Below are 16,266 nucleotides of genomic sequence, written 5' to 3'. Positions count from 1 at the left end.
CATGAATCTATCTTCTCAGAGATGGCAAGGTACTTCCTTAAGGTTTAGACCAGAAGACTATAAGACATTGGAGCATAAATTAGGACAGTGAGCCCATCGGGTCTTCTCCGTCATTCAATCATTGCTGATAGGCTTCGTAAACCCATTCTCCGACCTTCTCCCCGTAACCCTTCATCCCCTGGATAATCATATTTTTCCTCAAGATAAATCTCTGCTGTAACCTGAATTATTCGAAAAAACTCCTGCCATTGCTGTTGCACTGTCTTTCCTGCCGGGTCTGTCTCCCAGTCAATTCTACCCAGCTGCTCACTCATGTCTGTGCAAAAGCCTTCATTCAGCTGTAACACTGTTACTTCTGATTCTACTTCTCTGTCTGAAACTGCAGAGTAAATTCCTGCACAAGCTGCTCCAAAAATACCATCTAGTAGACATTCCACAAAATCCTTTACCTGCCAACCGCTATCAAACTGAATTCCCAGTCCATCTGTATAATAAAATCCCACATGATCACTGTAACTTTGTCTTTGCTGCAGATCGTTCTAGCTCCTGGTGTATCTTACACCCCAGCTCCCTGTATATAACTCAAACTGCATTTTTCCACCTTTTTATTCCACAATTCTACCGACACAAATTCTATACCATCTGACCTTATTTCATTTCTTACTATTTATTATTGATTCAATTCCATCCTTAATACTGAGACAACGCTATCTCTCTGCCTACCTGCCTATCTTTTCGACAGGATGAATATCCTTGAATGTTCAGCTCCTAATCCTAATCCTCTTGCATCGATGTCACTGTAATTCCCACTATGTCGTACCTGCCAATTTATGGATGAGTCACAAGCTCATTTACCTTATTCCTTATACTGCATGCATTCTGATATAATAGTTCCGTCCTGTATTACCCGTCGCTCTTCTCATTGTCATTTGTTTGTCCAGCCGTTGGCACCCACACAGACCCTGACCACTGGATCATTCCTCTCCCGCTCCAAGTTCTGCAACCCAGATGATATATCCCAAACCCGACCATCATATAGGCAATGCAACCAACAGAATCCCCATCATGGAGAACAGTATCTATGCTTTTAACCATACTATCCCCAATTATCCATCATTGGGCAGCATGTTGACACAGCAATGCTGCCTGACTGTACTCGGAACTTGGGTTCATTTCCAATCTCTGGACCCTGTCTATGTGGACTTCGTATATTCTTCCCGTGTCTGCATTTGGGAACATTAACTCTTTTCTCTCTTCACAGTACGTCTCTGTGTTTGCTTCAGATTTCTACCATCTACAGTATTTTTGCTTTTGTTCGATTGAGAAATGCAGCAAATGTGACAGGTTTTTGTAAAAGCAGCTGTGGTTCGCGGATTCCTCTGGGTGTTTAGGAATCTTGCCTGGCCACTTGTCTGAGTGCAGTGTCCCAGGGTGCCCATTCCATCTCTCTCAGCACCCTCAGTCCATCGTCACTATATGCAGCCTTTCCTTATGCCACCCCTGGGATTCCCCACACCCCATTGCCTGGCACTGGATACTCCGTTCGCAGGACTGTACAAACACCGACACTGAGAATTTCTGACCCACTGGGGATGCTGGGTAAATACCCTGCTATTGAAAGAAGCAGAATAATTAGAATCCAATTGAATAGCAAAGCTCAGTCAACAAGCTGAATTACATCCATCTACTTTGACATTTTCCAATGTTCTTTTTATCCTTGTCCATCTGCAAATAGATGGTCCATATGTATGTCTTGTCAAACAGGTTTGGTGGCGGGATAGTACCAGATCCGGTGGTCATTGGACTGATTCAGTGGTCTCACTTTCCTGACGTCACACTTAAGTTTTTATCATCAAGTCTATCCAGTTTAAAGAAAAAGCCTTGCTGGAGTTGTGCTGAAAGGATATTTGAATGTTGGAGACATTAGAATATGCCACGTGCGAGTGACGTTAGGAATCGCAAGGTAGCGCAGTTAAATACACGATCAAAGAGCTGGTCGGGGAGTCAGCAATTCCGATATGTGGATCATTGTGATTGCTGAGTCAGTAGGATATACACAAAAAGGACGGGATGAACCTGAACTGGCAGCAATTTACGATATGTGGATTATTGGAATTCACGGGTCAGTAGGATACACACAAGAAGGACGGGATGCACATGAACTGATAACAATCTCCAATATGTGGTTATTTGGAATTCCCGGGTTGATAGAATAAAGCCAAGATGGTCGGGATGGAATTGAACTAGCAGCAATCTCCTGGCAGGCGGGTTTGTTATTGTCCTTTACGAGGGTTTAAACCAGTGTGTGGCGGCGGTGGGGGTGGGGTGTGTGGAACCATAGCAATTGGTCCACAGGTACAGTGACTGAGGATGAGTTGGAGATTAATCCCAGTGCAGCTAAGACCAACAAAAAAATATAGAGGGTACTGAACACAGTGGCCTGGCAGGCTGAAGTGTGCTGATTTTAATATGAGGAAACTTTTGTTTGAACAGATATTTCGATGATGCTGCATGTCAGAAAATAGGAAGAAATAATGGTTAATTGTCCACTGTGTCCTTCACTGGACCGGCCTGTCTCTCAGGCACCAAAACTTGTTACTGTGGGTCAGAGAACTTCAGAATTAATTCAACACAGAAGGAGGCCATTCAACCACCATTTATTTCTAGGAGCCTTGAATATAATGCAAGGATGTACTACTGAGGCTCTATCAGATTTTGGCCGTGCTACATTTGGATTATTGTACACAATTTTGCGTCACATGTCTCAGGAAGGATGTACTGGCCCGAAGCATTTTCCGATAAGATTCACAAAAGTGGCCCGAGGAATGAAAAGCTTAACATATGAAGAACATCTGCGAGCTCTGGGTCTTTATTCGATACTGTGCCGGAGAATGTTAGGAGGTCTAATTGAAACTTACAGAATATTAAATGACCTGGACAGGATGGAGTTTGGGAAGATGTTTCCAATAGAGGCGAGACTAGGACCCAAGGGGACAGAGTAAAGAGAAGACCTTTTCAAATACAGATAAATATGAACCTCTTCAGCCAGAGAATGGTGAATCTAGAGAATTCACTGCTACAGAAGGCTATCGAGGCCAGGTAATTGAGTATATTTAAGAGTAAGACAGATAGGTTCTTGATTGTAAAGAGGATGAAGGGTTACAGATAGAAAGCAGAAGAATGGTGCTGAGACGCTTAACAGCCATCATTGAATGGCGGAGCAGCCTCAATAGGCTGAATGGCCAAATTTCTGCTCCAGTGTCTTCTGGTCGTATGGTTAATATTGGCTCTCCTGATTCCTCATTGGAGATGTATTCTGGAATTTGATCTTCTGATGATTCATAAAGAGTAACATCCCAATACTGATGACTGGGGAATATCATGTTCCCATCCTCCAGTCTCGGCAGCCATGTCCACAATATCATAATCACACTGAAATTAAAAACCAGTCCATGGCACTTAATCACAGTTGATTGACATCGACAACATTAAGGCATGACCCTCACCTGCCTCTCTGATCCTCGCCTAACCATCTGAATTGTTTGTCACATCATATTCTCTGTTAACATCTCTATGCTATTGTCTGTTATAACTCATGTTGTCGTAGGCACATTTGCCTGTCAGATTATGGACTAGAAAAGTTCTCTCCATATTTTACTGACATTATAATCACTGATCAGGGGTTACAGACTGTATGTTTCCATTTATAAACGGAGAAACGTGTTTATGTCCTGACAATCCTTTGACATTACTCCCATATCCAAGGCAGATTGAATGATTATATGCAATCAATCTACTAGCTCCAATATTACTTTCCTCAACAACCTCCACATATCCCAAGCTAAATGAGTAAATTTTAAATGTTCTTTTGAATTTTAATAAAACCAATATTGAACTCAAAGTGGTTGAATGGAGCTGTTTGTTCAGTGACTGTGATTAATGACCAACTCCGTGAATCCTAATTATCACAGACGAGAGTTGTCATCGTTGAAAGATAAATGAGCTCTATTCAATGTGTTATCCCATAGTTTCAGGAGGAACATCAGTTACAACACTAACATGGATCAGCAGCTCGAGGGGGGAGGAGAGATCAGAATCTGAGAACATTAGACAGGAACGTTACAATAATTGTTCATAATCTGAGGACCATGGATTGGAATGTTCCAACAATGGATCAAAATCTGAGAACATTAGACTGGAATGTTCCAACAATGTACAGGAGTTTATCCTTGGGTCTTTACTGGATTTCTCAGCCTTGGATATCATGAGCATATTGGATCCAGGATATCCTTTGGATTATTCAAGGTGGTTACTATTCCATCCTCGCGATAGTTGGTGTTCCTGGTAAGGTACTATATTTGTCTACTAAACCGGGTTGCTATATACATTTTGGAAAGTGCAAGTCAATGCCTTCATTTCCAAACAAAAATTCATTTCCTTATAAATTATAACTAACAAACTACTATTTATAAATTACTCTCTGATATACGAGAAGGAACCAGAATATTCAAAAACTCCATCATCCATTTTATCCTTCACAGATTTACATCCCCATGCCCTCCCCACTCATCAATCCTGTCCAATACCACCATCATGATATTCCAGTCTCATCCTCAGTCTCAGTGCAACTTCTGAACACACCATTATTTGTGCCTTTTTACGATCCGGATGCAACAGTTTTAAGTTACTTCTAACCACATGTCCATCACTAAATAATTGCTCTTGAGGATGTATAACGTGTTCTTTGCACAAGTCTATGGTGGTCAAGCCATTCACTCATTATCTAGAACCACAGAATAATAGTCTGTTGGTATCTCATGAAGGAAATTGGTAGAACATAAAAGCAACCATTATCATTCGTTATAATAACCCATCTGCTTGGCTCAAGTCCTTTAGGGAAGTCAATGTGTCTTTCTTCCCTCATCAGGTTTCCGTGTGACTTCAGTGATGAACACGTGAGTGTACTGTAACTTTGAGGGAATTAAAAACCAACAATAACTACCTAACAGCACCAAGAGTTCTGAAAAACAAACGTAATGAAACATTTTGTCGAACAACCCAATTAGCTCATGATCTCGAAACAAATTCAGCAAAACATTTTAAATTATACCCCAAAATACCCACCTCCAACCAAGTTTCAATTTATAATATTGGCAATCTTAACAGCCAATGATACCATCCCATAGTTTGGCGGTACAAGACTGTGGAAAATTGAACAGTACAGAGGATAACTGCCAAGCTACCAGCATGCAAAGACTTCCTGAAAAATAGCTCTCCAAAAAGTGTCTTTATTGATTAGTAACTGGTGTAGCAGAGTCCCCAAGAAGAAAAGAAGATAGGAATATGGAGAAGAACCGAAAGCTTCATGGTTTTGAGATAAGAAGATTTGTGTCATAAATCTTAATTAGAAGTCTAATTGGACTAGTATTGTGGACGGGGAAGGTCAAAGACAGGTTAAAGGCAGAAGTTGTAAATAGTCGTTCGCTTATTATTCTGTTATATTTTAAGAAGCAAAGTTGTTAATTTTTTAGTTTAAATGGATTTGGACTCTAGCATTATCACAGATTACTGCATGGGATAAACATTTTCTCTGATGATGGTTTTAAATAAGCAGGAAGATTTATCTTGTGTTGTAACACTATGCGTTTTACCTGTTAAGGTACTGTGAAACAGCTGAACCAGCCACTTAGTTCAAATCTGCCTAACATGCTGCCCTGACCAGGGCTTCATACATCATGTGAGAGAAGAATAAAGGTAAAGATAACTCCCTTTCTCTGCCTGTTTTCTGTATTGCTACATCTCATTTCCATTCAGGTACGTGATCATCCTCTATTTTAGGTGTATTCAATCTCATTGAAATTCTCCCCGAGAGTGACACACGTCTCCATAGGAATCTCTGGTGCTGGCTTTTTTTATGCTGATGTATAGATGACAGGGACTTATGAATTCCATGTCAGACGTAGTGCATAGAGAAGGAATGGCTTTTTGTGGCACAGGAAAGAAATGGCGATGTCTAAGTGAGAGAAAAGATGGTTTTTGACAATCCCTGAGAATATTGTTGAGACAGTATTTGGGGTACTGTGAATAGACTTTCTCTCAAGTTTCACCAGACGAATCCCTGAGCACCATGAACAGTGAGTGAAGCTCAGTGAGAGAATAAGAGGAGATTGCATTGAACGTTAAGGAGGATGGACAATCTCTCATGATGTTCTAAACAGACACTGATATGGTGATAAGTTCCATGGCTTTTTTTCACTCAGATTACATGATTCGCGATAGTTTAAGAGCCTCTGATAACGTTCCACCCAACCGCCCCCACTCCCTATTTCAACTGAAACAGAGAGAGAGAGGAGAAACAGGGGAGAGAGAGAAAAAAAGAGAGAGAGAGAGCGAGAGAGAGAGAGAGAGAGAGAGAGAGGCAGAGAGAGAGAAAGGCCGAGAGAGAGAGAGAGAGAGAGAGAGAGAAGAGAGGCAGAGAGAGACATTCGGGCTTTTGAATGAACTCTCCCAACATTAATATGGTTCAATTGGTGCGTGATCCTGCGATGAACGTCATGTTATCCATCATCCCGACAGCAGCAACAATACATTCATTATAAAAGCGTTAACACTTCCCAGCATCGTAGAGAGAATGAAAGTCTTTTTCTACGCCACATGAAAGAAGTGGAAATGTCTGAAAGGAAAAAGTTATTGTGATCATTGCTGAGAGTGTTGTTGAGTCATTATTTGGGACACTGTAGACAGACTTTCTCTCCTTTATAAGGAATGATCGCCTTGCATAGAGAGAGTGCAATGGAGCTTCACCAGACTAACCCCTTGGATTATGGTACCACGAGGAGACAGTAAAGATTAATCTCTGGCGTTGCAAGAGAATGAGAGGCGATTGCATTGAAACTTGAGGGGAAGGACAGTCACTCACGATGTTCTAAATAGACACTTAAATGGTTAAAAATTCCATGGCTTCTTTTTTACTCGGGTTACATGATTGTCGATAGTTTAAAAGCAGCTGAGAATATTCCGCTCACTCCACACCCAATCCCCATGTCGCATGAGAGAGACAGAGGGCCAGTTTTTGAATAATCTCTCCCCACATTAATACAGTGCATTTGGTGTATGGTCCTGCACTGAAAGTCTCGTTATCCGCAATCCCTACAGCAGCCACAATACCTTCATGCTAAAAGAGTTAACTATTCCCACCAGGTTCTGACCTCGATGGAGACAATGTGTGTGTTTTCTCGGCGATGGAAGATAATTCCTTGAGACTTGGAACAAATCATTTGGCTTCCCTATTCATTCCAGCAAACTATGTTTAAGCAGCACATGTTGTACAAACAACGGAAACATGATTAACATCATGGAGTCCTCTATCAGTGTTGTATCGGTTTCACTGGTGTGTCATGTTGGAATATCAATGACCCCCTCTTGTTCCTCTATTACTGTCCCGTAGGGATGAATAGCCTCTTCCTGGTCTCATGGATCAGGTTTAAGTGTCTGATTGGGCTCTGCCTGCTCCTGGTTAACAGCTCGATGCACTGAACAGACCACTCTTCTTCCTGTCTAACAGGCAGGAGTATTGAACGTGCGTCACACTTCCTGTTCCTGAATGATAGCTCATACCCGTGTGCAACCAGCTTGAGATGCTGAATGAGCTCCTCTTTTAACTGTGGAAATGTGCAGTGTCTGGCCGTGCTATTACATAAGTGTTACCGACAGTTTAACAGCTCAAACCGGAATGCTGTCACGGTCTTACTGCACATGGACGCAGAATGGTTCAAGAGCTGATGGGGGACAAAATGTTCTGAACATTCTGTGATCTTCAGTCATCATACCTAGTTCAGATCTTATGATGGGAAAAGACATTGATGGACCAGGTGAACATGTTTATGCTGAGGAGTCTCACCTGAGGATCTCCTGCAGAGATGTCCTGTGTCTAAGAGGATTGTTGGCGACTGACCCCAAACCTCGTTGTTTGTGTTCTGAAAGACCTCGTCCATTGGGAATGTTACTCCTGGTTCACATTTAGCTAAAATAAGTAGGTGGTCCCGATGCCATCCTCAGTCAAATGCTGGTTTGATATCAAGCCATTCGCTCTTTCCTGAGCCCGTATTAGCCTTTTTTTCATATCAATAGGTGACGCTGTATGTGTAGGGAATGCATTCCTTTCACAGAAGGTAATCACTGTCAGGAATTATCTGGGCTAAAGAGCTAGGGGAGCTATATAACTGAAAGTATTTAAAGAGGAGGTAGATGGATTTTTGATCTGTCAGAGAGCTAAGGGGTGAAGAATTGGGCATTAAAGAGGAGTTACTGTCAACAGTAGATCAGCCATGATGTTATGCAATGGCTTGATCATTCGAATTATCCGATCCTGTTCCTTTTGTCCTCATGTTCAGTAAGTGCAAAGTTAATGGCTTTAATTTTCCTGAATGTTCTTTTATTAAACGTTGCAACCAGAGAGCGGAAAGTATTTTGTGAGTCATCTCTAGTTGAGGTATGGGGACTGTTTTCACCGTGAATCTGGGTCTATAATATCACCAACAAATGAACCATAAGTTGCAGAGAGGAAACACTCTGTAAAGAGAATAGAGATGTCTTTCGAACCAAATAACATTTTCCAACGGACACCAAAACACGTGTGACAGTCTTGAGGGACGGAATGAGATTCTTTGTTACTGTAGACCAGGTATTTGGAGCAAGTGGCCTCCATCTGTTCCTTGAAGGAGGTGTGAGGGGTTGAATAGAACATAGCAACACAGGACTGAGTGGCAGGAGTGGGCATTAGATACTTTATCACCGCTCCATGTGGGTTTGGTCTCAGCAGCACGTTTCTGTCTGTATACCATTTTAGAACATAGAAAAACAACTTTGAATAAATGCAAACATCCAGGCACCACAGTTCTCTGGGGAAGGGAATTTCCACTTGAACATCCCTTTGAGAATTTCTCATTTGTGTTCCAATGAATGTTGGAGGGTCGCGATGTCCTTTCCCAGTCCCACTCCTCCACTGGTTACAGCCAATTTAGTGAGGTGGCCAATGCTTTAGGTCTCAGAGTAGGCCGTTTTCTAGAAAAATGTGAGACACAGAATGTTGAACTCATTACAAATGGTAAAATGATAGAGTGCCCCAAATGTTATTCTGCATTTGAAGTTATTCTGCTCACACAAATTACTGGTAGTGGGATTTCTTTCTGGAACAGTGGATTTGGCTGAATTCCCTTCGTTTCAGGCAATGGAGAGATTCCAATGAGTCCTCACTAGGAATATGTCACAAGTAGTAAATATGACGCAAGGATTTTATGACCTCACACTTTGCTATCGGGCAGAACCAAGTAAGAGAGAGGGATAAATCGGCTCCTGCTTCTCAGACAGAGAACATTTTGTCCCTCTCTGTGTTGGAAAATACAATTTTGTCAACTGAGCACCAAACTGGACCATATGCCATCTCCAGAAACGTTCTCTAGAAAACCTGGTTATGGATTATATGCAGGTGAATCATTGCTCTTGTTGTACACAATTCCGTCCCATCGCAAAAAATGTCACCACTTTATAATTTGAAGGCATGCTTACATATGTCTGTGTAATTTCCAAATATTGGTATGTTTCTTCATAGTATGTGTTTTAATATCAATTCACCTTTTTCTTAAAATTTATTCACTAGCTTTAGTCTCCCTGACAAGAGATAATATGCATCCAGCTGATACACTTGTCAGAAAGTCATGGATGGTTGAATATTATTTCTCAGCTAAGATCAAAACTGATAATCCCCCATAACAAAAGGCTGGCATTCCAGGAATGAGTAAAGGGAAACCACTTTGAAAATCTTCGAAAATCATTATATCTTTTTATTTTAGTTCCGGTGATCAATCCTGCATACAGTGCATCAGATGTGGTCTCAGCAATGCCCTGTACAGATGCAGTAAAACATTCATGTAATTAAACCTGATACCTTTTTCCAAAAACAGCATCATTCCACTTACCTTACAAATCACTTGCTGCATCTGACTTCATAGGTGGGTTGAAATGTCTCCTCCTGGACTGTGTAGTGTACTGAACGTGCTGAATTACTTTATTCTATACTCCTGTGTAATTCCTTAGACAGGCGGATTGGTCTCCTCCTGTGACAGTGTAACGATCCTGTTTGACAGAATGAAGTGATTCCCAATCCTGGAATTGCATCGAGGCGTGGATTGAGGAAAGAACACATGGGATAGGAGCAGAATTTGGCCATTCGGCTGCACCATTCAGAATGTTCATGATTGATCGTGTGTGTTTGAGCATCCATTTCCTGTCTGTTCCCAATAAACATTGACTCTCCAGTACAGTAAAGATCAGTCGAGCTCAGCCTTGAATATCTTCAATAACCGAGTCTTCACTGCTCCCTGAGGATGAGGACACCACAGGTAGCACAACACTAAAGGGAAAGGGACGTCCTTATTTCATTGGGGAACTGTTATTTTCAAACTGTGTTAACTTAACATCAAATCGCGCCCTCTTTTCAGACATAAGAACAGAAGAATTAGGTATGCTTATGAATATAATCCATTCCGGACTCCAAACATATCCCACATTCCCGCTGATCCTTTCCAATGAAATATGTATCACACCCAGCCTCTGATGCTGTCTCAGGAAGAGAATACCTGACAGCATAATACCGCAGGAGCAGATTGAGGCCATTCAGCCTATCGGAACGGAAATTCCGTTCAATAATCTCTTTTATATATATATATATATATATATATATATACACACACACCTCGACCGCAATCTTCTGCTTCTCCCTAGAATCCTTGAACCCTTACAAATGAAAAACATATCGATTTGTGTCTTAATGACACTAGCGTCTGTGCCTCTGTGTATCTGTATGTGAGTAAGTGTTTGTGCGTGTGTCTGTGCGTGTGTATCTGTGCCTCTGTTTGTGTGTGTATGTGTTTGTGCGTGTGTCCATGTGTTGTTATCTGTGAGTTTGCGTGTCTACATCTGTCTGTCTGTGTTTCAGCCTGTGTTTCCATCTATATTTATGTCGATTTGTATGTCACTGTATGTGTATTTGTGTGTTTATACATGTATGTATACCTATCTCCTAATAAGTATTGTGTGTGCTCGTCTGTGTATTTCTGCATCTGCATCTCTGTGCAGTGAGGTATCTGTGTTTTTGTTTGGAAGTGAAAGGACTGTTGTTGGAACTGCCAGTGGGTTTAAAGTGAGAATTGTCTTTCACTGAACATTGCTCTGTAACTGGTCAGTAGGGCGTGGATATTTCAGATTCTCCACACGAGGCGTCCTGGTCCTCTCCAGCTCTTTAAGAGTTCTCCCCGCATGACGGCGGGAGGGGAGTGAAGGAACGGATGTCAGGCACTCCACTACCCAGCTTGGCCCTTTCTATCCTATTCAGGCTGTTTCTCTTGGAATGGGAGAAAGGGATAGAGGGAGACTGGGAATGGGTGACCCGGCTGGATGTGCTGGTTAGGTGGGGGGAGTTGTGAGGTGTCTGGAATGAGTAGTCGACAGTTTTGAATCCATATAGTATAATTAGTTGCTGAAATCATTAGTGAGTGTGGTAGTGCCTGAGCCTTATTTGGAGACAGAGCGTGAACCTTGTTCGGGATTAGGTGTTATAACAGATATACAGTGTGTGTAAGGGAGCATAGACTATATTGTAACTGTTATCGTAACAGAGCGAGAAGGATATTGCTGCTTGCCCAATATTGTGGGACATTTCTTCAGATCATCTCAGCATCGAGGTGAGCCTCCCTGAATGTCTTGTTCAAGTCGGTCACTAATAATGACACAGACCTCTCCCTCAGCTTCCACAGAATCTGTTCAGTTCGAGCTTCCAGATAGCAAGGAGAAGCATATATTGGTGTGTTATCGAAACCAAAATGGTGGCAGAAAGTCTAAGCATCATATGCTCTGGAAATTAGATAAGCAAGTATTATGGATACCGCAGTCTTATTGGATGGTCTCAAGTTGTATCTAAATTGCATTAACTATGCCAGCTGAAGCTGTGAAAAATAATTTCCATAAGTGTAAATGAGGTGGGTTGAAGAGTATGTTGTGAAGCAAACTATAGAGCAGGTTATTTCGGATTTGGTGTTGTGTGGTCAGAATGACGAATTATTAACCTTGGTCTGAAGCAGATTTTAGGGAATAATGGCATTTATAAGATGCGTATTACAAGGTGTCTGCTTACAACATAGAATGCTTGAATATTCTACTCTAACATCATGGAGGACTGGAGGCTAGATTTTCAAGATGTCTTCAGTGAATTTGGAAAGTACAATATAACATTCAGTGGGAGACAAGCAATGGTTGTTAGAGCCATAGAGTCCGACAGCATGGAGACAGGCCCATCAGCACAAACTGTTCCATTCCGACCAAAATGTCCATCCATGCTAAACCCATTTCCCTACTATTGTCCAGTATCTTTCTATTCATTTACTACGCATATATTTGTTCAAATGCCTTTTAAATGTTGTTAAAGTAGCCTGCTCAACCACTTCTCATTCCATATGCGTAACAGCCCCTGTGTTAAAAAGTTGTTCCTCATCTTCCCTTTTATTCTGTTCCCTCTGCACCTAAACTGATGCCCTCTAGTCTGTGATTGCTAAACTCCGGCAAAGAAGACTGGGTGCATTCACTCTATCCATGCCTCATATGATTTTATAAACTTCAATATGATCCTCCCTCAGTCTCATACACACAAAATTAAAAATTCCTATCTTGTCCAACCTCTTTCTTAGGACCTCACCATTCACCATGAAACTCCAACGTTGATTTGACGTTCTAAAATGCAAGAACTTTCCACACTGTAAGTAATTTAATTTAATCTAATCTAATCTAATCTAATCTAATCTAATTTCATCTCATCTAATCTAATCAAACTTACGTTGATCTATATTAAAATCCATTTGCCATTTCTCAGCCCACTTCTCCAGCTGATTATAAGGCAAGCCAGACAGAGAACAGCCAGGGAATTCCGAGAGGCATGGCATTCATCGACAAACTCCATCAACATGCACATCGAACTGGACCCAATATACCAACCACTACAGCGGACAGCTGAAACTGACACCCGGAAGCAGCAAGGACAGACAACTATAAATACCGGAAGAAACATCAAAGAAGCGCTTCACAGGAGGCTCCAAAGCACTGAAGATGTCACCTAGCCAGGGGACGAAACGTTTGCAACAAAAACTTCCAGCTCGGCGAACAGAACCACAACAACGAGCACCCGAGCTACAAATCTTCGCACAAACCTTGAACACTAGGAAGCTCAGAGGGTTCATCTCCACACATCCCTGAATGTTGCTGGACAGGGTAGCATAGCACACAATTTGAGAAAGCATACGGGAGCATACACAGAGCCTTTAAACATCGAAGCATAGAGTATAGGAGCTATGTGGAACTTTTGTTATGCAAGATGGAATACTGTGTGTATTTGTGGGAGCTACATTACAGGAAGGATATGATTGTACTGGAGGAGGTGCAGACGTGATTAACCAGAATGTTCCCTTGCTTGGAGTATATCAGCTATGGAGAGAGGCTGGACAAGCTCGGGTTGTTTAGTTTGGAGCAGAGAAGGCTAAGGGGCACGTGAACCAGGAGGATAAGATTACGATGGACATGGACGGGGTGGATGGACAGCACCAGGTCCTTTTAATCAAAGGGACACACTTTTAAAGTGAAGGGTTTGAGGCTAAGTGAGGATTTGAGGATTGTTTTTCACCCAAAGTGAGTGGGGAATTGTCATGGTAATCTCAAAGCCATTCACAGAGATGGGTTTTGTGTTGGAAAGTGGTGCTAATGTAAATAGACGGTGTAGTATTTATGATAGTACAGAGTCTGTGCCTCTGCGATTGTATGGCTGTGAAAGGTCAATCATTCAGTAGCTTAAGATAGGAATTGATGGGTTTCTGAAGAATATCTTATCATAATGTATATGAGTGAAGTTGTCGTATCTTCTGAAAATACGTCAATGGCAAAATCAAGAGAAAAAGGTGCAGCTTTCTTACAGTCTGATACCAGATGATTGAGGATAGGGATATAGTAGATCAATGGAGCAAATACTTCAGTTATGTCTTCACAGAAGAAAAAAAGCAAGAATAAAATTTCCTCCCAAAACTAGGGAACTTTCGTCTGATGAGAAAAGGGAATAGAATGAAATTAGCAACTAAAACGTTTTACAGAAAATATTGGACTGTAATTAATGAGCATAGACAAAGTCAACAGAGGTTTATGAAATAGGAATCATATTTGAAAAAAGTGGCTGTTAGCAATATTATGGAGAAGGTATCAATGCAATATGATTGGAATCTCAGAAAGATTTTTGATAAAGCCCCAAGCCGTTTGTGCAAATTCGAATCCTATGGGAGTCAATGTTTTGGAATGGGAGAGCTGACAGGAAACATTCAATAGGAATAAAACTATGTTTTTTGAATGGAAGGCTTGGAGGATATAACAAGGGTCGAGATTTGGCATGCAGCTATTACCAATACACATCACATCTTTGGTTGAGGGGCTCAATTGCAATATTCCCAAGTCTGCTGACAACACTAAACGTTGTCAGCTTGTGAGTGGGTGAGGAGGATGTAAAAAAGGCTCCAAGGTGATTGAGACAAGTGCAGTGACTGGGCAAATACCTCACAGATGGAGCGCAATGGCAGAGATGGCAGCCTATCATTTGAAAAGGGATTGGTTGAAAAATGTTGATCTATAAATGAACTTAAGATGCTTTTTTGTTTATTTCTGCGCAGCCTTCTGAGTCCATGTAGGGGAGTGAGTTCTGAACGCGGAAATCAATACTGGGAATGGCATTGGCACGCTGTATACAGTGTACATAGACCCAGCATGTGGGAGCTGTAACATTGAACAGAATCTGGATCTCCCTGTACACCAGTCAGTGAAAGCAATATTGCAGGAGCAGAAAGCAGGTAGGAAGATAAATGGTTTATTCACATTCATTTCAGGGGGATTTAGAATACAGGAGTAAGGATCATTTACTGCAACTGTAGAAGGCCTCGGTGGGACCCCATCTTAAATATTGTGCAGTGTTGTGTACAGTTTAGGTGTCCTTACCTAATAAAGGGCAAACCTGACATTGAGGGAGTGCAGTGAAGGATGACCAAACTGATCTCTGGGATGACAGGTTTGTTGTGGGAGCAGAGTTTGGGGTGACTGGGCCTGTATTCTATGGGCTTTAGGAAAATGTGTGACAGATCTCAGTGAGATACATAAAACTCCGACAGGGTGTGACAGGTTTGAAGTAAGGATGATCCTTCACTTTATAGAAAACATTTCACGAATCACATTGCAGTCAAATCGTACTTAATAAACAAGCGTTATCAGAGTACTCCCTATATATTAATGGTCCGAAGTTACCATATTTCATAATGTTTAAACATATTTCGGGATATGAACATTGTGTTGGGAAAATTGCATTGAGGAGATGTTCGGCCATCAAATAGCATGGAGAAAGCTCAATGTTTTGAATGACCTCCTCTTCTCCCGATGTTTCTGTGCAATCTGTGGGAAAGCTCTGTAAATGTCGTCACAAGCTCTCAGATGTTAGGAAGGATGTCTATGCAGGGTCAACAGGACTGTGTTTCCCATTCCCTTTTCTGATAACGAGGTTGATGTCGGGTGTTCTGTCAGGTTTTATCCTTTAAGACCTCAGAGTAGTTTGATACAATTGGGTGTCTTACTTGGCCGATTCAGAGACCATGTCTGTGCGTCTGGAGTCACTTTTACACCAGACCAAGAAAGCATGGGAAATTCACTTCCTGAAAGTAAATTGGTGAAGGAGATTAATGTTTACAATCAACATTGGACACAAGATCATTATTACTGACTCCAGATTTTAGTCTCGATATTTTATTAATTATTTTTAACTTCCACCAGCTGCCAGAGCATTGGCCTGGTCTGGATTCGTAATCCACTGGAGCACCATCTCCACATGGGGACCTACCGGAAACCACAGTGACCCAATTACTTCGGTGCTACTTGACATCTCTACCAAAAAGTATTTCCACTAATCTGACTGTCATGATGGGACTGATGGTGTGGTAATTGTTCAGACTGTAATTATTCTCCTATTCAGGGACTGGACATAGCTGAGTAATTTTGCACATGGTCAGGGAGATGTCAGTGTTCTAGCTGGAATGAAACAGCTCCCACAGAGTCACGGCTCGTTGAGCAGCACAAATCTTCAGTCTTTTTGCAGGAATGGTGTCAGGGCCTATTGACTATGTCATATCTACTGTGTTCAGC

Source organism: Hemiscyllium ocellatum (assembly GCF_020745735.1).
Source record: "Hemiscyllium ocellatum isolate sHemOce1 chromosome 38 unlocalized genomic scaffold, sHemOce1.pat.X.cur. SUPER_38_unloc_1, whole genome shotgun sequence".
NCBI classification, from domain to species: Eukaryota; Metazoa; Chordata; class Chondrichthyes; order Orectolobiformes; family Hemiscylliidae; genus Hemiscyllium; species Hemiscyllium ocellatum.
Note: the sequence above shows the minus strand (reverse complement) of the source record.